Raw genomic sequence first — 22,539 nt, 5'->3', positions numbered from 1 at the left:
TGTGCTGCCACTTCAGTCATGTCCAGCTCTGCAAGCCTAGCCCACCAGGCTCCTCTGTCCATGGGTTCTCCAGGCAAGAATACTGGAGTGGGTTGCCATGCCTTCCTGCAAAGGAATCTTCCCGACCCAGGAATGGAACCCGTGTCTCTTTTATCTCTTGCACTGGCAAGCGGCTTCCTTATCACTAGTGTCACCTGGGAAGACCCTAGCACAGTATCATGCACAGCAAAGCTTCCTCCAAAGAAACAGTTCCTTTTTGCCCACTCTCTGCTTGCTCACCGGGACTACTCAGACCCTCTCTCTTCCTCTCTCCACCAAACTCTCTGTCTCCATCTCCTTCACTGTTTCTCCTCCTCCCGCTTCCCTCCCCCTTTTATTCTCTCCAAGCCAACCCCCATCCCCAACCTGATCCTTCCAGGGAGCTCTGACCTCTTTCACCCAAGGGTGACCCCCTTCTCTAGCCTGTGCCATTTTGCATCCCTTACCTCAGCTCAGACAAACCAAAGGCTTATCCTCCAACCCACAGCCCTTACAAGGAAGGAATTCTAGAAATTTCTCGATGAATGTCTTCACTTACGTCACTAAACAGAAAGCAAGAGTTGGCACTGGAACTCATGGAGGAAAACTGAGAACCAATCACCTACCAATACAACAGCTATTTCAGTTTTCCAGCGGGTGGAGGTGGTGGGAGGGGGCAGGGTGAAGAAGGAGAGAGAAACATGTCTTTGAGTTGCCATAATTTCTGTGCACTTCTGTCTCTCTCAGTGGATTATAGAGACCTTGTTACTCATTGGTGGAGTCTGCACCTTCCATAGTGCCTTAGTGGATACAAATCCTTTGTTTTTACTTTTAAGAAGTAAATGCCTTTCTATTATTTACTTATGGCCGCGCTGGGTTCTCATTGCTCTTCGGCTTTTCTCTGGTTGGGGCGAGTGTCTCTAGCTGCTGTTGCCCAGGCTTCTCCCTGCAGTGGCTTCTCTGGTGGTGGAGCAGAGGCTCGAGGGTGCAAGGGCTTTGGTAGTTACGACTCCCAGGCTCTAGAGCACAGACTCAGTAGTTGTGGCACATAGCATTTGCTGCCCTGTAGCCTGCAGGATCTTCCGAGATCAGGGATCAAACCTATGTCTCCTGCATTGGCGGGTGGATTCTTATCCACTGAGCCACCAGGAAAGTCTCCTCTATCTTTTTTGAAAATGGAGAGTAGAGCACCTGGGAAACTCACGAGAACTCATGTTTCCACCAAATTAATATATACATACTATGAATGAAACTATGCATGTTGTTTAGAGAAGAGGAGATTTATAAGAGGTAAAGATTATGATGAGAGGATGGAGGTAAGGAAGCTCTGGTCAAAATGCAGGAGCCCCTCTCATTCCAAAGTGGAATTCTATGGATTACATTGTAGAGAGAAATGTAACAGGTAAGAATTGCAGTTGGCAGGGAAGAACTGCTCTGGCATACCTGGGTGTGTTATGTTCTCTGTTTCTCTAAAATCAAATTAAACTTGGCTTTAGATTTCTCACTCTCCAAGGTTGTGATTATCGGGCCTCACAGGCCCAGGAAAGAGGAATATCCTGATCCGTAGGCCATGGTGGGTGCCGTGGGTACACCTCTCCTTCTGCTAGCCGATGTGCTGCCCTTTTTCGTCTTGAAGGACCACAGAGAGGCTTCTTGATGCTACGTTCCTCTTACCACTGACCACAGTTATCTGTGGGGACCCCCACCCAGGCTCTCGAAGCAGGAGTGTGTGGTGCGCAGTACCCACTGGCTTTCAGGTAACCCCTCATCTGAGTGTCTGCTGGGGTGGTAGGACACTGACCCTCTGCCACATAGAAACCTGCCCCCACTACCCTATATACACACAAGCACACACAGACTTCTCCATCTCAGGGAAGTCACCGATAAGGCTGGGCTACATATCCTCTCTTTAAAAGCAGCACTCTCTGCCATCCTGAATAATTCTTCTTAAAACGTGTCAGTTTCCAACCAAAGATCTGAGTCAAAGGGTCTTAACCTGGGGCCTAGAAACTTCTCTGTTTAAGACTCCGAAGCACAAAGGAGTATTTCTTTTCCCCTGAGGAAAGGAAGTCCAGAACTTAAAACTCAAGGCCAAGAAGAAAATTATCTTATCATTCTTTTTTGCTGATAAGGGCAAGGCAGTAAAAAAAGAAAAAGGATAAAACACCGATTACTTTTTCCGGTCACTCACTGTTTCATGTGTGAACACTGAGCTGTGGGGTGTGTGTTTGTGTGGGTGGTGGGGGTGGGGGAGTGGTGGCTAAAAACATTAACACAGGGGACTTGCACCCCTGGTGAAATCTCAAAGGGCAGCTTAGCAGGAGAAGCTGAGGAAAGAAACTCAAACCACGTGTCTACAGCATTAACTGTAGCAGGTGCCACTGTGTCCTATGACCATGTGAAATGAGGAAATGGCAATTTGCAAAGATTTCCTGTGCAATCATTGGTCTAGGGCTGGCTTAAGGAGCAGCGCTGATAGTATCGTGGCTCGGGATTCAGGAGGGCCTGAAGACCCCTTTTGCTCCACTCACAGAGCCCTGAAGCCTGGTGGGGGGCTGTGCCTGAAGGGACACCTTTTTCTAACACATCAAATCTGTGGTCCCCAACCTTTTTGGCACCAGGGATTGGTTTTGTGGAAGACAATTTTTCCACAGGCTGAGTGGGGTGGGGGATGGTTTCAGGATGATTCAAGCTCATTACATTCGTTGTGCACTTTATTTCCATTATTATTACATCAGCTCCACCTCAAATCATCAGGTATGAGATCTCAGAGGCTGGGGACCCCTGGGTTATAAGACTGCTCTGACCCTGTTTAAGGAGGACAGTGGGATAAGGAATATACCAGGATTGGGAAAAATCTGCGTATTTGGTAGACTGTAAAGATTATAAGGGTGGCTCAGTGGTAAAGAATCTGCCTGCCAATGCAAGAGATAGAGTTTGACCCCTGGGTCAGGAAGATCCCCTGGAGAAGGAAATAGCAACCCACTCCAGTATTCTTGCCTAGAGAATCCCATGGACAGAGGAGCCTGGAGGGCTACAGTCCATGGGATCGCAGAGTCGGTCACAACTTAGCAACTAAGCAACAACAAAGATTATAAAACTCTAAACAAAGACATAACATTATATTAAAGCAGGGAAACAACAGCAGAAAAATGAAAAGCATTCAACTGACCCTTGATCAAGGGAAGCCAGGCAGAAGGCAATCAGGACATATTTGCTCCCCCCATCCACCCCTCCCCCTCTCCTTCACTCCCTCTCCCCCATCTACCCACCGCCCCCACATTCTCTGCACCAACCCTTGCCCCTGCTTGTAGAGTCAGTCAGTTGGTCCTGCACCATGTTAAGAAATAATCAGGTAATATGGCTAATATCAGTCCAGGCAAACAAAGGAGAATTTTTAAATTAGATTCTCACTTAAAGAGATAGAGTAGGGCTTTTAAAGACAGTAATCACTGTCAAGGTTCCTTATTCAGTTGTAAGCAACAGAAAATTATCTTTAAAAGTGTGCTTTAGGGGACTTCCCTGGCAATCCTTTGGTTAAGATTTGCTTCCAGTTCAGGAGGCATGAGTTTGATCCTTGGTCAGGGAGTTAAGATCCCACATGCCTCCTGGCCAAAAAAAAACTAAAAGATAAAACAGAAACAACAGTGTAACAAATTCAATAAAGACTTTAAAAATGGTTCACATAAAAAAAAATATTCTCTATAAGCCTCTTAGAATGGGGAAATTGGGATAGGAAGGATCTGAGATTCTCTTCATTAGTCATCAAGAATGGCTTTTTAAAAGTTGACTGCAGAATTATAAATGATACCTATTTAGGGCAGAAATAATTAGATCCTACCAAATTGTTCTTTAAAAATTGTATATATTAAAATATATGTGCAACACTACTGTATGTTTGATCTTTTCTCTGTACACCTGACAGTTTTTGATGGTCTCAATCTTTTCCATGTTGGTCCATCTGACAGGCCAATGACCCTCACGCATTGTCTCCATTTCCCTGATGCTAACGATGTTAAGTGAAAGGTTATTGCTGAACCACGAAAAGACACTGTGATTCTTGGCCTCCGGAGGAGAAGAATTCAATCCGGGGCCAGAGATGAGGCTTGATCACTCAGAGCTTTTGTGTAATAAAGTTTTATTAAAGTATAAAGGAGGTAGAGAAAGCTTCTGACATAGGCATCAGAAGGGGGCAGAAAGAGTACCCCTTGCTAGTGTTAGCAGTGGAGTTATATACTCTCCAGTGATTCAAAGAATGTCTGGAGGTTGTAAAGACCTCACCAGACCTACTCCCATAATTTACATTTTAAAATAACAGGATTAGCCATAAGGTTTAATCCAGAGGCTGTCCTCAGGTAAGATACACTGAAAAGTGAAAGTGAAAGTGAAGTCGCTCAGTCGTGTCCGACTCTTTGCAACCCCATGGACTGTAGCCTTCCAGGCTTCTCAGTCCATGGGATTTTCCAGGCAAGGGTACTGGAGTGGGTTGCCATTTCCTTCTCCAGGGGATCTTCCCAACCCAGAGACAGAACCCGGGTCTCCTGCATTGTAGGCAGACGCTTTACTCTCTGAGCCACCAGGGAAGCACAATCTTAAAATGCAAAGGGGAAAAATTTGTCCTTTCTTCCTCCTTGAGAATTCCAGACCCCTCTCTCCTTGGGGACCCCTAGACTTCTTATCAATCTGCCTAGGAAATGACTCTCTCATAAGCATATTTCATATGCTATTTGTTACTTCTATTTTTTCTATGAATCACTTGTTCATATTCTCTGCCCTTTTTTCAAGTATTGTTTCTTTTTTATTTTTAGCTAGTACTGATATACATCTTTTAACTATTACAGCTCTTGAAAATATCTTCTCAGGGTCTGTCATTTGTCTTTAACTTTTTATGGTATCTTTTGCCAGCCAGAAGGCTTGGGTTTTCATAGAAAGAAAGTCATCACTGACATTCTTCATGGTATCTGGGATTTTATGATTTATTTAGAAAGGTCTCCTACATCATAGGATTTATAAAAAATATTCTTTTATTTTCTACTTTCATAATCTTTAAAAATGTTTGTATCTTCAATCTAGCTTTTATTTATTTGGCATATAACACCGGGGTTCACTAACTACCAGACCATTCTTTGACACAGACCACTCATTATAAGCAACTAACTCCATTATCCCATGCATCATGAAGCAAAAGGGAAATCAAGCTCTTTCATCCACCTGAAAGACATCCACTCTGCAAAGGGGGGAAAGGATGAGCAACACTAGTCTATGTCCAGCAAAGATCACCCACTCTAGTGGGAAGACTATTATGGCAATCACATAATTTAAACTTCCTAAAATGGTCCTGATTTGCAATATTCTTTCTTTTTTTCAATAGTCTTTATTTTTTATAAAAAAAATTAGTATTGATTGATTTGGCTGTGCTGGATCTTTGTTGCTCCTCAGGCTTTTCTTTAGTTATGATGAGCTGGGGCTTCTCTCTGGTTGCCGTGCTTGAGCTCTTCATTGCAGTGACTTCTCTTGTCACTGGCTCTAGAGTATTCGGGCTTCAGTAGTCGTGGCTCCCAGACTCTAGAGCACAGGCTCAGTAGTTGTGGCACACAGGTTTACTTGTAGGATCTTCCTAGGCCAGAGATCAAACCCATGTCTCCTGCACTGGCAGGCGGATTCTTTACCACTGAGCCACCAGGGAGGCCTGCAGTACCCTTTCTTACTCAGAGAGTATTACCACCCAACTTTTGATTTGGAAACTGTGGTGCTAATACAGTCAGTGAGGTTGTGTGTCCACAAGCCTGCAAATGAGACAGATAGACACCAAATGAAGTATATTGAATTCTCTGAATTCAGAGGAGCAAGGGGCATTTCTGCCTGGGAAGATGAGGGAAAACATTTGAACTGGACCTTAAAGCAAGTTAAATTTTAAGAGACCAGAGTGATGGGAAAGGCTGTTCTAGGCCAAAGGAACATAGGAGCAAAGACAGAGAAGCAGAAAAGCACAGGTCACTTTTCAGGAACCACTCATGATCTGATCAATAGTTTACCTTATATGAAAGTGGCAAAGGATTAAGTTAGACTGTAGTTTGAGCCTGCAGGGTGAAGAGCCTGGAATGCTAGGGTAATGAATTTGTGCTTTATACTCTCTAAGTAATGGATCACCACTAAAAGCTTTTTTTCCCCTAATAGCTTTATTGAGATACAATTCATATACCATACAATTCATCCATTTAAAGTGTATAATTCAGTGGTTTTCCATTCATTCACAGATATGTCCAACCAGCATCACAGTCAATTTTAGAATATTTGCATCACTTCAGAAAGAAATCTGAGGGACTTCCCTGGTTGTCCAGTGGTTAAGACTTCACACTTCCAATGCAGGAGGCACAGGTTTGAACCTTGGTCAGGGAATTAAGATCCCACAAGTCTCGCAGTATGGAAAAAAAAAGAAAAGAAAAGAAAAAAGAAGAAACTTTATACTCTTTGTCTGTCACCTCTTAATGCTCCATCCCCATTCTAGGCCTAAGAAACCACTGATCTCTGTTCTGGACATTTCATATGAAAGGAATCATGTAATATGTGGTCTTCAGTAACTGGCTCTTTCTGCTTGGCATAATATTACCATTGATGGTTTGAACAACAGAATTCTCTGATCAAAGTGGCTCTTTAGAGAGAATGTTCTAGATGCAGATAGTGGAAAGGGGCTGGAAGGTCAAGGAGAGCCATTAGAATGAGTAGCTGTTTTGGGGTCATGTGAGCACTCAATAAGGAAATTTTAGCTGCACGCAGAAGACGTGAGCTATAAACAACTTAAATAACAGGGACATATTATCTTACTCACAGGAAATCTGGAGATGGGCATTTCTGGATTGGTTCATGGCTTACCAGTGTTGCCAAGAACCCACATTCTTCTATCTTTTTCTCTGTCATCTGAGTATAGTAGCTTTTATGCTCTGACTTTACTCCTCATTGTTGCAGGACATCTTGTTGCTCTTCAAGCTATCACTTCTTCATATAGTTGCTTACAGAAGCATGCATTTTGGTTTTTAACGAGAGCAAACTTTTTCCTACGCTGTGTAGCCTGTGTAGCCTACGCCACAGACTTTCCCTCATGGACCACTGTCAGGACCACAGCACATATCCATGCCTCAGCTTGGGTATGCTGAAAATGTGCTTGTCTGACATTGTCATCTTCTATGATGGGTGGTGGTCTCTGCCAGCAAGAAGGAAGGGGGTGGGGGTACCGTTGGGCAGGCAAACAACAATGATTGCTACAAGGGCCAAAGAAGACTCAGGATGGACCAGCATTCTTAGTCCAATAGTCTTTCCCAAAGATGGCAGTGACGAGGACAGTCAAATGATACAATGAGGACAAGAAGGACGAAGACCAAGAAAAAGGTGATGGCATTGGTTCTTGGTTACTGAAAGCGAAAAAGTGAAAGTGAAAGTCACTCAGTCGTGTCCAACTCTTTGCAACCCCATGGACTGTAGCCTGCTGGATTCCCTGTCCATGGAATTCTCCAGGCAAGAATACTGGAGTGGGTAGCCTATCCCTTCTCCAGGGGATCTTCCTGACCTAGGGATCAAACTGGGGTCTCCTGCATTGCAGGTAGATTCCTTACCAGCTGAGCAACCAGAGAAGCCCTTAATTATGTTGTATACCTTTAATTATTATTTTCTAGAAAGAGGAAAGGAGAAGGTAGTAGATTGCAGAGCTTTGAGAAAAGAGGAGATAGATGGTAAAAAAAAAAAAAAAAAGAAAAGAAAAATTACAAAACCTTTTAAACAGGAAGCAGGAGAGAGATTGGGCACCAAGATCAAATGAAAAGTGTTTTTCAAGATGGAAAGACTCTTGTGAATAACAGGATAACTTATTAGATATTAATTTGTGGCTTTCGTTCTCACTACCATAGGTCATAATCATGGAGATTTAAATAATGGATTAAAAATGGTTGAAAATATATTTCAAAATTAGGAGCACATTTGTTTCTCTGTTTGTGTCTAATGTTATTTATTTATTTCTGGCTGTGCTGGGTCTTTGTTGCTGTGTGTGAGCTTTTCTTCGCTTGCGGCGAGTAGGGGCTACTCTCCAGCTGTGGTGCAAGGGCTTCTCATTGCCGTGGCTTCTCTTGCGGAGCACGAGCTCTAAAGTGCAGGCTCAGTAGTTGTGGCACACGGGCTTACTTTCTCCATAGCACGTGGGATCTTCCTGGGTCAGAGGTGGAACCCATGTCTCCTGCACTGGCAGGCACATTCTTTACCATTGAGCCACCAGGGAAGTCCAGGAGTACATCTGCTTAACATTAAAAACCAAAGCGGTTTTAGAGAAGACAAAAAGCACAAAAGCCATAAGAGAAAGCACTTGGTAACAGATTTAAATGTGTTGGATATGTAAAAATGTACTACACATAGAATCAAAAGATCAATGATAAAGTAGAGAAAAGTGTGTATTTGCAACACACAGCTAATACGTGCCTAAAATACCTGATATAAAAGAGCACCTGCAAATTGATAAGAAAAGAACAAATCAAAAGGAAAATAGGCAAAAGATATGGAAAGGCAATTCACCAAGGAGACAAACAAATGATCAATAAAATTACTAAGAGTTATTCAAACTCACCCATAATACTAATACCTATATAGTTGTCACTATAATCTGGGCACTGTTCATAGAGCTTTATATCTAGTTACCTATGTAATCTTCATAGCAACCCTGTGACGGGTACTTTATCTCTGTTTGACAAATGTGAAAAGAATTAAGAATCTTAGTTAAAGAAATACAGCCATTAAGTGTCAGCATTTTGGCTTCAGATTCTGTGCTCTTAACAACTATATTTAGAGTCAAGAAAATGAAAATTAAAACAAAAACAAGATGACAAATTTTACCCATCAGATGGGTAAAACTTAAAAAGTGTGGTAATAACCAATGATGGCAAAGGCATGAGAGAATATTTCATCTCATATATTGCTGGTAGGAGTATGACTTGCTTCAGCTTTTTAAAAAACCATCTGTAAATATCTATTAAACTTAAAAATACACACAAAACACTTGAGTCAACAATCTCATTTGGACAATCTATTCCACAGGAGTAAAAATATGACAGTATAAATGGAAGGATATTTATTGCGGCATTGCTCTAGTGGCAAAACAAACAAAAATACCTGGGGCAAAGCTCTGTCTACCAGAATGATTGAGCAATATATGATTGGCCATACCAAGAATGAGTTAGATCGAAGTGAAGTGAAGTGAAGTCACTCAGTCGTGTCCGACTCTTTGCGATCCCATGGACTATAGCCCACCAGGCTCCTCCGTCCATGGGATTCTCCAGGCAAGAGTACTGGAGTGGATTGCCATTTCCTCCTCCAGGGTAAGATTACTCTTTCCCAAACTTGAATCCACCTTATACCATTAAAACATTCCTTTTAAAAATATATTTATTTGTTTGTTTGGCTGCGTGGGGGCTTAGTTGTGGCACTCTCATTGCATCACGCTGATCTTTCCTTGCAGTTCACAGACTTGGTGGCCATGCACGGGCTTAGTTCCTCCATGGTATGTGGGATTTTAGTTCCCCTGCCAGGGACTGAACCCAAGTCCTCGGCATTGCAAGGTGGATTCCAGTGGACCACCAGAGAAGTCCCTCATTAAAACAATCTTATTTGAGTTGGCTTCAGAGTTCTCCAGAAAAATAGAACTAACAGGAGATATATTATCTCATATATATATATATATATACATATATAGACACACACACATTTATGGGTATATATATACATAGATACACACACATATATGTACACATATATAGACAGAGAGACAGAAACAGACAGAGAGAGACAGAGAGCATTTATTATAAGGAATTGGTCACGTAATTATAGGGGCCGAGAAGTCCCCTATACCGTCTGCAAGGTGTAGCCCCAGGAAAGCATAGTCCTGAGAACCAGGAGAGCCCCTGATGTACATTTCAGTCCAAGGGCAGGAGAATATTGATGGCCCAGCTCAAGCAAGCAGATGGAGAGAGGCCAGATTCTCCCTGTCTCCACCTTTACATAGTAGTCACGCCCTCAACTGATTGTCTGATACTCAATCACACCGCACAGGAACCACACCAGGGAAATCCATCTACCAACTGAAATGTTAATCTCGTATAAAAACATACTCACAGACACACTCAGAAATATTGTTTAGCCAGATATCTGGGCACCTGTGATCCAGTCAAGTTGGCACATAAAATTGACCAGTACATTTTGGAATTTGCTAGGAAATAGATGTTCAGGCTGGTTTTAGAAAAGGCAGAGAAACCAGAGATCAAATTGCCAACATCTGCTGGATCATCGAAAAAGCAAGAGAGTTCCAGAAAAACATCCATTTCTGCTTTATTGACTATGCCAAAGCCTTTAACTGTGTGGGTCACAATAACCTGTGGAAAATTCTGAAAGAGATGGGAATACCAGACCACCTGACCTGCCTCTTGAGAAACCTATATGCAGGTCAGGAAGCAACAGTTAGAACTGGACATGGAACAACAGACTGGTTCCAAATAGGAAAAGGTGTACATCAAGGCTGTATATTGTCACCCAGTATTACCTGCTATAACTAGCAAGTATCTGTAATAATTAATGTAACAACAAAGAATGTTATTTATCTAGTTAGATAGCATGTTACAGAAGATCCCAATCCTGAGCCAAACTCTCTAAGAGTGAACTTGCTACCATCAGAGAGATATTAAGGCCCTACCATGTGAGGCAGTGTCATTTTTGTTGTTGTTGTTCAGTAGCCCATTAGAATCCCCAACTCTTTGTGACTCCACGGACTGCAGCATGCCAGGCCTCCCTGTCCCTTACCTTCATCTCTTGAAGTTTGCCCAAGTTCATGTCCATTGCATCAGTGATGCCATCCAACCATCTCATCCTCTGTTACAGGCCATCTAAATTTCTTGAATGGGATTTCTGATAGCCCAGTTGGTAAAGAATCAGCCTTCAATGTAGGAGATCCTGGTTAAATTCCTGGGTCGGGAAGCCCCGTTGGAGAAGGGGTTGCAAAGAGTGAGACACAACTGAGCAATTTCCACTTTACTTTACTTCAAGTTTCTTGGAGTCCATAATACTCAGCATCCCCAACTTCCGGAAACAAACAGGAGATTATTCTAATACATATAATATGACACATATAATAATATATTATAAACAGATTATTTCCACTTATTTATTTTTGTGGTGTGCCACGTGGCATACAGCACTTTAGTTCCCCAACCAGGGATTGAACCTGTGCCCCCTGCAGTGGAAGAGAGGAGTCTTAACCATTGGATGACCAGGGAAGTCTCCAAGAGATCCTTATTTTTGATCTGAAGAGAGATTCAGAATTTACTAAATTACAAAAGCAAGTTGTGAAGCAAACCAGCTTTTGTATATGACAAGCAAATTTAAAAGAATCCTCTGTATGTGGATTGAGGCTTGTCTTGATGAGCACACGGAGAAGTGGATGAATATTAAGTATTACCATAGGACATTGCCATTTTTGTAAGTCAGAAGTGATCTGAAGTTGGCATTTTAATATAGCTCCTCCTAATAAACCACCAAGGATGTTAACATTGATTATGTGAAAGTCTTTTATTACTTTGCTTTTAATTATAAGCATGTATTGCTCTTATATTTTTCTCTATTTTAATTTTTAAAAATACCTTAAAAGAAATGAAAGAGCAATTAGCCTGAATGGCTGAAAACTGTGAATAAGCTGCAAGTCTTTGTTTATGTGTCGATTATATCTTAATAAAGCGGGGGTGGGGGACCCTTCTTGGGAGGGTCACATCATATCTCTGATCCACCTCAGCACTATTGACATTTGGGACTGGATAATTCTTTGTTGGGGGAGGTGGGGAGCTGTCCTGTGTATTGGAGGATTTTTAGCAACATCCCTGGCTTCTACATATCCATGACAGTAGCACCCCACTAACCCCAAACAAAAGACAGCCAAAAACGTCTACAGACCCTGCCTAATATTTCCTGGGAGCAGAATCACCCCAGTTGAGAACCACTGCTCTAGTCTTCAATTTCTCATCACTGAAGGGAGACCTTGAAACAAATGCTATCCACGCTCCCACTAAGCACTGTTGCTGCTGCTGCTGCTGCTGCTGCCAAGTCGCTTCAGTCGTGTCCGACTCTGTGCGACCCCATAGACGGCAGCCCACCATTCTCTAATCACAACAAAGTGGAATCTCTTAAGTGTGCTTTCCAGAAGCTGTTTTCTCCAGCGCCACTAGAGGGAGCACTCTGCAACACAAAGGACAAAGAACATACAGGAAAACTTGTTTTCCCGGTGGACTTTGCTGTCTCCCTTCCCAACGCCCCAGTCTTTAATAAATAGCCTTTGATGTCGAGAGTGATAACCCTTAACCACGAGGCATGAAGAGCTATTTGTCTTGTGATTTGTGCCATAAAAGTCGTGTTGTTAGATATGGTGGAAGAGTGCAAAATGTTCTTTGCTTTTTCCACGTTGTTTGTAAGACAGTTAGATGAATCACATTACTAAAAAGAAATGTGTCTCCGTGAGGAGAGTCTATGGCACAAGGAAACCAAGAGGTGAAACATCTAGTTCTCTTCCTGGTCCTGCCACTTTCAGGCTGTGTGATGTTGGCCAAGTCTCTTAGCTTTTCTGGTTATATGTAAGAAAGCTGAGGAGATAGGCTGAGAAGTTGTTTGCTTAAGGTTCCATGCTAAGGTCAAGTATGGATTGGATCTGACCTGCCAACTTCATGGGATAGTTGTGAGAATCAAATGAGATCGAGTAAGTGAAAGAGTTTTGAAAATAGAAACCCCATGCAAGCTCAGGGTGTGGATTTGCCCATACTGCGGGGAGTGGGGAGTGAGAAGAGGTGATGGCTAAGAGGTAGCCTGCTGGGGAGGTGGTTGCAGGGAGGGAGCCAGGTGAGGGCAGGTCCACACAGGTTACTGAAGATATTCCTCCACCAAAGTGTTATAAATTACAGGGAAAGGCTTCAACGTCCCCAAATCCTTTACTGCTGATGGAACAAGAGGTTTCAATCCCCATCAAAATGGACAGGCTACTTGGAAGGGTGTTACTTTATGCTCTTAGGAGATAATAAATACCTTCATGAAAGTGAAAGATCTTACTCCAATACTGTTTTAAACTTTAAAAAAAACCCTGAACCACAATAAGAAATACATTTCACAGAGTGACTGAATTCACGCACATTATAAAACTGAAACAAAATTCTGACATGTGATACACCTGGAAATTTTCTGTCTTCTTTTATTCTGTCACTTGAAACCAACGCTAGTTGTGACACAGTAGATAATGCGCCCTGACTTTCAGTTTTAGAAATATTGTACCAGAAGTTTTCATGGGAGGAGGGGAGGAAACATAGGGCCCTGGTGCTAGGGGAGGGAGGAAACAGAGATATGACTCCCAAACATGACTCAGGGAGCCTCAGACGTGAACGTTATGCATTTTCCTAGGGGCTGATTCTTTGAGGAGGGAGAAAAAAATGAGCAACAATTTCAAATTCACCTCCATGAGTGAGGATAGGCCGCTGGTCCATAGAGTCCAGGCTGGATTCTCAGAGGTCCTGATTGAAATCCTGTACCATCATCACAAAGTATGAATGGGCATGATGTAACCTCCACCACAACAAAAAGTAAAAGCTCTACATGTATTGAGCCCTTCTTATACATTAGACATTACACCAAGCACTTCATATGAATGATGGGACATAAATTAAGTTTAGTGCTCACTGATTTTCCTTTCTTCCCACTCACTAAAAAGAGTTCTGGCTTTGCCTGTCCAGTTTCTTTTCCCACCCCATCAGGAGAACTGGACAGAAGTAGACGGACTGGAGGACTGTTGGTCGGGGCTGTAAAAAACCTTAGTATGGAGCTTGGGAGAAAGAAGGAGAGGCTGAAGCTGTGGGGTGTAAGGGACTTGGATACAAGAAGAAAAAGGATATTAAGAAGAATTTCAGGGGGATCTGTATGCTGTTAGAGAAATGCAACTATTGAATATAAATTAATCTGAATTTCTTTGTGGTAACTAGGCTGGATATCTCAGACTCTAACATCATCCTGAGACTGGCCCAGGTAGGTCATGGCTTCAGTGGGGTTGCATAAGCGTTATCTCTTTTAATCTTTATTACAAACACGAGTTGTTTTTTTTTTTATTATTAGAAAAGGAGGCTGATATAGGCTAAGTAAACTTAAAGGCATGCAGCTAATAAATTTGGACAAATACTCCCCAAATTGATCTACAGGTGGAATACAATCTCCATCAAAATCCCAGCTGGATATTTTGCAGAAATTGAGAAGATAATCCTGAAAATCATATGGAAATGCCAAAGATTCAGAATAGCCAAAATCATCATGAAAAAGAACAAAGTTGTAGACTCACACTTACTAATTTCCAAATTTTTATGAAGCTACAGTAAATAAAACAGTGTGCTGCTGGTGTAAGAACTCACATCTAGATCCATGGACTAGAATGAAGGGTCCAGAAATAAACTAATGCTTACGGTCAGTTGATTTTTGACAAAACAGTCAAGAAAATTCAATGGGGGAAAGAATATATTTTTTAAATAACTTTTTAGAATTTTAGGTCAGTTTTAGATGTGTAGAATTCTGGTGAGAGTAGTCTTTTCAACAAACAGTTCTGAGACAAATAGACATTCATGTGAAAAGAATGAATTTGGATCTCTACCTTACATAAAAAATAAAGTGAATCATAGATCTAGAGGGCTTCACTGGTGCCTGAGCAGTAAAGAATCTGCCCTCCAATGCAGGAGATGCAGGTTCCATCCTTAGGTCTGGAAGATCCCCTGGAGGAAAGTATGGCAACTTACTCCAGTATTCTTGCCTAGAGAATCCCATGGACAGAGGACCCTGGGGGCTACGGTCCATAGGGTCGCAAAGAGTTGGACATGACTGAAGCGACCAAGCATATACACGTGCACATAGACCTAGAGGTAAGAACTAAAACTCTAAAACTCTTAGAAAACTCAGGCATAAATCTTTACGACCTTAGGTTAGACAATAGTTTCTCAGGTATGACATCAAAAGCACAAATGATGAAAGAGAAGATGGATAAGTTAGATTTCATCAAAGTTAAAGTATTTCTCTCCTTCGAAGACCATAAAGAAAAAAAACATAACTACAGAAGGGATATGTACTTGTAGAACATAGGTCTGATAAAAATTTTTGTATCCAAAATATATTAAGAATCCCTGTACATAAAATATTAATAAAAATACAAATAATTTAATTTGAAAATGAATAAAATATTTGTATAGACAATTCTTCAGAGAGGTTATACAAATGGCCAATACGTTCACAAAAAGATTCTCAACATTATTAGTTGTTAGGATGAGTCAGTCAGTTCAGTCGCTCAGTCATGTCCGACTCTGCAACCTCATGGACGGCAGCACGCCAGGCTTCCCTGTCCATTACCGACTCCAGTAGATTCCTCAAATTCATGTCCATCTAGTCAGTGATGCCATCCAACCATCTCATCCTCTGTCGTCCCCTTCTCCTCCTGCCTTCGATCTTTCCCAGCATCAGGGTCTTTTCCAATGGGTCAGTTCTTCGAATTAAGTGGCCAAAGTACTGGAGCTTCAGCATTAGTCCTTCCAATGATTATTCAGGACTGATATCCTTTAGGATGGACTGGTTGGATCTCCTTGCTGTCCAAGGGACTCTCAAAAGTCTTCTCCTATCCTACACCACACTGCTAAAGCATCAATTCTTCAGTACTCACCTTTCTTTATAGTCCAACTCTCACATCCATACATGACATGACTACTGGAAAAACCATAGTTTTGACTAGATGGATCATTGTTGGCAAAGTAATGTCTCTGGTTTTTAGTATGCTGTCTAGGTTGGTCATAGCTTTTCTTCCAAGGAGCAAGCATCTATTAATTTCATGGCTGCAGTCACCATCTGCAATGATTTTGGGGCCCCAAAAAGTAAAGTCTGTCACTGTTTCCCCATCTATTTGCCATGAAGTGATGGGACCGGATGCCATAATCTTCATTTTCTAAATGTTGATATTTAAGCCAGTTTTTTCACTCTCCTCTTTCACTTTCATGAAGAGGCTTTTTAGTTCTTCTTCGCTTTCTGTCGTAAGGGTGGTGTCATCTGCATATCTGAGGTTATTGATATTTCTCCCAGCAATCTTGATTCCAGTTTGTGCTTCATCCAGCCCAGCATTTCTCATGATGTACTCTGCATAGAAGTTAAATAAGCAGGGTGACAATATACAGCCTTGATATACTCTTTTCCCAATTTGGAACCAGCCTGTTCTACGTCCAGTTCTAACTGTTACTTCTTGATCTGCATTCAGATTTCTCAGGAGGCAGGTAAAATGGTTTGTTATTCCCATCTCTTGAAGAATTTTCCACAGTTTGTTGTGATCCACACAGTCAAAGGCTTTGGAGTAGTCAATAAAGCAGAAGTAGATGTCTTTCTGTAACTCTCTTGCTTTTTTGATGATCCAACGGATGTTGGCAATTTGATCTTGGGTTCCTCTGCCTTTTCTAAATCCAACTTGAACGTCTGGAAGTTCATAGTTCATGTACTGTTGAAGCCTGGCTTTGGAGACTTTTGAGCATTACTTTGCTGTCGTGTGAAATGAGTGCAATTGTGCAGTAGTTTGAACATACTTTGTCCTTGCCTTTCTTTGGGATTGGAATGAAAACTGACCTTTTCCAGTCCTGTGGCCACTGCTGAGTTTTCCAAATTTGCTGGCATATTGAGTGCAACACTTTCACAGCATCATCTTTTAGGATTTGAAATAGCTCAACTGGAATTCCATCACCTCCACCAGCTTTTTTTGTAGTGATGCTTCCTAAGGCCCACTTGACCTCGCATTCCAGGATATCTGGCGCTAGGTGAGAGATCACACCATCATGGTTATCTGGGTCATGAAAATCTTTTTTTGTGTAATTCTTCTGTGTATTTTTGCCACCTCTTCTTAATATCTTCTGCTTCTGTTAGGTCCATACCATTTCTGTCCTTTATTGTGCCCATCTTTGCATGAAATGTTCCCTTGGTATCTCTAATTTTCTTGAAGAGATCTCTAGTCTTTCCCATTCTATTGTTTTCCTCTATTTCTTTGCACTGATCACTGAGGAAGGCTTTCTTATCTCTTCTTGATATTCCTTGGAACTCTGCATTCAAATGAGTATATCTTTCCTTTTCTCCTTTGCCTTTAGCTTCTCTTCTTTTCTCAGCTATTTGTAAGGCCTCCTCAGACAACCATTTTGCCTTTTTGCATTTCTTTTTATTGGGGGTGGTCTTTATCACTGCCTCCTGTACAATGTCACGAACTTCCATCCATAGTTCTTCAGGCAGTCTGTTTATCAGATCTAGTCCCTTGAATCTATTTGTCACTTCTACTGTATAATCATAAGGAATTTGATTTAGGTCATATCTGAATGGTCTAGTGGTTTTCCGTACTTTCTTCAATTTAAGTCTGAATTTGACAATAAGGGGTTCATGATCTGAGCTCCCAGTCTTGTTTTTGCTGACTGTATAGAGCTTCTCCATCTTTGGCTGCAAAGAATATAATCATTCTGATTTCAGTATTGACCATCTAGTGATGTCCACATGTAGAATCTTCTCTTGTGTTGTTGGAAGAGGATGTTTGCTATGATGAGTGCGTTCCCTTGCCAAAACTCTGTTATTGGGGTAATACAAATCAAAACTGAAATACAATACTACATCATACCTAGTAGGATGGCTAAAATCCAAAAAGACAGACAATAAGATTGTTGGTGCAGGTGTGGAGAAGCAGAGTTCTCACACATCACTGATGGGAATGTGAAATGGTACAGCTCTTTGGAAAACAGTTTAACAGTTCCTCAAAATGTTAAAGATAGAGTTATCTTATGAGCCAGGCATTCTACTCTTTGGTATGCGTGTGGGACATGAAAACATATATCCACATGAAAACTTGTACTCAGATGTTCATGGCAACATTATTCTCAACAGCTCAAAATGTGTTCGTAAGCTGATGTATGAATAAACAAAACATAGTATAATCACAAAATGGAATATTATTTGGGCCTAAAAAGGAATGAAGTACTGATATATTCTATAATATGGGTGAACCTGAAGACCACTATGCTGAATGAAAGAAGCCAAACACAAAAGGCCATATATTGCATGATTCCATTTGTATGAAATGTCCAGAAGAGGCAAATCTATACAGACAGAAGGTTAGTGTTTGCCCAGTGCTGGAATTGGGGGCAGAGGAGGAATGACTGCTACTGGGCACAAGTGTTCTTTTGGGGATGATAAAAATGTTCTCAAATGGGGTTATGGGGACTTCCCTGGTGATCCAGCATCTCCCTGCCCACTGCCCACTCCATGCTCCCATTTCAGGGGGCCCAGGTTTGATCCCTGGTAAGGAAACTAGATTCCATATGCTGCAATTAAGAGTTTTGGATGCTGCAACTAAGACCCAGCACAGCCAAGTAAATTAAATAAATAAATAAATACTTTTTTTTAAATGAGGTTATAGATCACACACCTCTGTGAATAGTCTAAAATCCATTGATGTGTACACTGTAAGTGGGTTAACTTTTTGACATACAAATTATACCATAATAATAAAAAAATTATTTTTAAAAAGGTATTGAGATGAGAGAAATTGGAGGCAGTAAGTATAGATAAGTCTTCTAAGTCTTTGCTTTTGGTTTTGAATTTCCAGTATATAACTGCATTTATTGCACTGAAAAGAAGGGCTCTCCAGATGGGATAGAGGTTGGGGTGTCTCTGTACTTACACCTCTGTGTCCCCAAATAGATGTTTGGCTCAATTCTCTGATTTAATCCTCACTGTTAGGATCAACCCCCAGAGCAAACAAAGCCAGGAGCGGCATTTCACTTGGTGCCTACTCATCGTTTCTCCGTCTTTGCTTTATCTTTCTCTTCACATTTTCTTGGTCCCACAAGGTAGACTGAAAAAATAATCAGCCTCTGTTCATCTAATTAGAGACATAAACACTCATGTGTGTGAATCAAGCATGGCCACGGAGCCTTTGGGGAAGCAACAGGGAGGTGCCCGGAGACATTTTCTGTAGATAAGAAAAGAATCAGCAAGCCTGTGCCAAAACATGCCTGGAGCTTCCAGCGCTTTCCTCGGCCCAAGGTCAGGCTCTGTGCGGACGCTGACAGTGACCCTGGTCAGTTGTTGCTACTCCCTCCATCCAAAGCATGTGGCTTTCTCCCTTCTGAAACTCACTTCTGCTAATTCCACCTGCCTGGGGAGTCAGACCCCACAGCACAGGTGTAATTCCTCAGAGTGGCAACTGGCAATGGTTCCAGGAACAAGGTAACGACACAACGTCCCCAACGAACAGAGGCATTTCCTGAGCCCAGGAGAGGGATCCCATGACTGAACGAACACCCTGCCCCACGGTGGAAAGAAGAGCCATGGGGTGGCTTTACTGAGGCCACCAGCATCTCCCTGCCCACTGCCCACTGGGCTGAAAAGTCCTGGCTTTTGTCTTCCTCTTGGAATAATGGAAAAGTACAAACCACAGAATTATGAACCATAGCGGAAGAAGGGATCTCCAAGGTCATTCTTATCCAGGGCCTGGATAGCCCCATCATCAGATGTCCTCCTCTTGCCAGCCCTCCTCACCCTGGCCCAGCACAACCCCCAACAGGGCTCTCACTCCATCTCAGAAGGGCAGCTGATTCCTGGCAGGGCAGTGCTCAGGGCTATGACTGCCACTGTCAGCTCCAGTTCTGGCTCCTGTCACTCCCATCTCCTCCTGGTGCTTTGAAACAATATGGTAGTTCCAACACATTCTCCAAGTCTTGAGGTCTTTGAGAATGCTCTCATGTCTTCCCTTTTCTTTCTTTTTTTTTTTTTTTTAATTTGGCTGCACTGGGTGTTAGCTGTGGCACGCAGGATCTTTAGTTGCAGCATGCAAAAGTTGAGACATGTAGGATCTAGTTCCCTGACCAGGGATCGAACCTGGAGCCCCTGCGTTGGGAGCACTGGGTCACAGCCCCTGGACCGCCAGGGAAGGCCCTTCCCTGTCCTGTCTTCCCCAGGCTCGTGCCTTGAGCTGCACTCACCCTCCCTCCTACACCTGTGAGGCCACAGGGCTATTAAGACAAGTCTAGGACTCGGCTCCTGTTCTGTCTACTGTGATCTCAGATCCTGCAGTCACCATGTGCCACCAAACCTCCTGGCTCCTCACTGCCACTTGGACCTGACTGGGCCCTGACTGGGTCCTTGGACCTGACTTACCCCCCTGGCCACTCTGTCTATCCCACCAAGCCTCAGACGTGGTGTTGACCCATCAGAAGAGCCTGAGGCCTACTACTGTCGACAGAACGCACCTAATTGCTCCACAATTTCCTTGTAGGATTTGGTTTCAAGCCCCATCATTACTCCCATTTCCCCTCACCTGGACAGGCTGCTCTTGGTCTATATTCCTTCATTCGCTCAGCCACTCCGCATCATGCTTGAGAACACAGGATTTGCGATCAGAAGATCTAGATTCTGCCATTAACTAGCTGTGAGACTTCAGAGAAGTGTCTTAAGCTCTCTGAGCACCTCATCTGTAGAGCTGGGGATAATAACAGTACCTGCCTCATAGTTTTGTCATGAAAACCATAAACGAAATAATCTTTGTAAAGCACTTAGCCCAGAAGTGCCAACATTCACTGCAAGTACACAATATACGTTCTCTACTATTTTATTTTAAAACTATCATTCATGTATTCACCATGTGTTTACTGCACCCTGTGGCAGGACTGGGATATAAATCTCCCTCTTAAAGAGAGGAGACCCCTTGAATCCAGGCAGCACAAACTCACACTGGTACCCAGAAGTCAGGGCCCAAGGCAGAGAATAGACCCTGAGCACTGTGTGCTGTCCAGGGAGGGTGACAAGAGCACCTTGCACCTTTCCCGCACTCTTTTCGAAGCTCTGCAATTCCCTGGGTAAGGTGGCACCACAGGGAAGTGGGAGGTGGGGGATGCCAGAGGGTGAAGTGAGAAATCCCCAGAGAAGCCCCCTCCCCTGCTGCTGCTTTGGCAGAAAGCGGCCTTGCCTCTGCCATGCAGGAGGGCAATGTCCCCTGAGGAGGACTTGCTGAATCTGCCTGGGACGGTTCCGGAAGTAGGAAGGGCGGCCGGGGGTGGGGAGGCGGCAGGAATGTTCTGGCCTGCTGCTCGTACAGGCGAGTGTCCCGAGAGGAGGGCCTCTGGACATCAAAGGTTCCTTTTGTCCCCCTCCGAGTGGCAGGGCAGACCGGCCGCTGGCGATGACTCAGGCCTGGCCCTGACGTCACCCACGCCCGGCCACTGGCCTCCCTCTGCAGCCAGGAAACTGGCTGGGGAGTGGCACTCGCAGGCTGCAGCAAATCTCAAAATAAGGAGGCAACTGCCTCTCTCCTCCTCCTCTCCATCGCCCCACAGCACACCTTGGTTTTCTTTTATGCTGCTGCTTTTTTTTGTTTTGTTTTTTTGAAGCCTCACAGAAGGTTTTACTTATAGATCAACTTTCAAAATGTAGGAAGTCAGAATGGGTGACATCATCAGAAAAATATGTGGAGCTGATCTCGACCAGAAGTGAAGAACCCAGAGCAAGAAGGCGGTTAGAACTCCTGAGCCCAGGGAATTGGCAGCGTCTGGGTTTCAGAGGAGCCAGCGCCTCGGAGTAAGTGCAGGCCGCCCCCAGACCCCCTCACACCGCGCCCTTCACTGTGGGGCGCCATCTTGTTCCCTGACACCTGCGCCTGGCAGGCCCCAGCCCAGGGGGAGGGTGTGGGGGCTGCATCTGGGAGACCCTCCAAACACGGCACCGAGGGGATCTCTCTGATCTTTCTCTTCTCCACAGGCCCAGACCAGGACGCATTTCCTCTTAACAAAAAAAATAACACACACACACACACACACAGAGTAAGGCCAAATTCTGGTGAAAAGGGCCCGCATCGTGCCTTTCCCCGTCACCCCTCATTCTGTTTCCTCTTCGTCCTTCCCCGCTAGTGCTCTATTTTGGACGGCCAGCGTGTTTGTTCAGAGTTCTGAAATGTTTGTTTCCTGGATCTTATACCAAATCATCAGAAACAAAAATAAACCCCATTCTAGGCAAATATGTGCCCTGTGCTGTCAAGTGGTATTTTCACACCTAACCTGCTAAAAGGTGGCAGCTCTGGTAAGAAAATGACCACAACCTGCCACCCATACGCAGCGTGTTTCTGGTTCTCTGTGGTTGTTCCGGTTCGTGCACCTCCACTGTCTCATCTCCCTGTTTTCAGAGAGCTTATTTTCATTCCTGCTTGTGCCATTGCATCTGGGATGATATGAAACACAGAGACGGATGATAATGTATCTTTGATGTCTGTTTTAATTTCACTGAAACAAGTTTAAGTCTTTGTGTAGCCTATAATTTTACAAGCTCTGGAAGTTTCTACCCAAGAAAGTTAAATTCCCACGAGAAAAGTTTTAACGTTGTTCTTAAGAATTGAAGAGCACACAGACATAGAAATCATACCCAGTTCTCCTGGCA

The 22,539-nt window shown here is 43.2% G+C and overlaps 1 protein-coding gene across 18 annotated transcripts in view; it reads left to right on the top strand.

Moving 5' to 3' along the window:
- Positions 1-22,539, top strand: part of ZBTB38 (zinc finger and BTB domain containing 38) — a 134,465-nt gene that overhangs the window by 33,240 nt on the left and 78,686 nt on the right. For 4 of the 18 annotated variants that reach the window (XM_069563509.1, XM_069563525.1, XM_069563518.1 and 1 more), the window contains exon 2: positions 21,544-21,687. The exons of 2 other annotated variants lie outside the window; for them this stretch is intronic. The gene's annotated coding sequence lies outside the window, so the exon portion shown is untranslated. Of the gene's footprint in view, positions 1-14,054; positions 14,098-21,133; positions 21,688-22,539 lie in introns of those variants that run through there. 12 more of the 18 variants (XM_069563600.1, XM_069563606.1, XM_069563569.1 and 9 more) reach the window with 5 other exon arrangements.

The sequence above is a fragment of the Ovis canadensis genome, chromosome 1, assembly GCF_042477335.2.
Source record: "Ovis canadensis isolate MfBH-ARS-UI-01 breed Bighorn chromosome 1, ARS-UI_OviCan_v2, whole genome shotgun sequence".
NCBI lineage: Eukaryota > Metazoa > Chordata > Mammalia > Artiodactyla > Bovidae > Ovis > Ovis canadensis.
The sequence above is the reverse complement of the archived record's forward strand: the minus strand, read 5'-3'. Positions and strand labels throughout refer to the sequence as shown.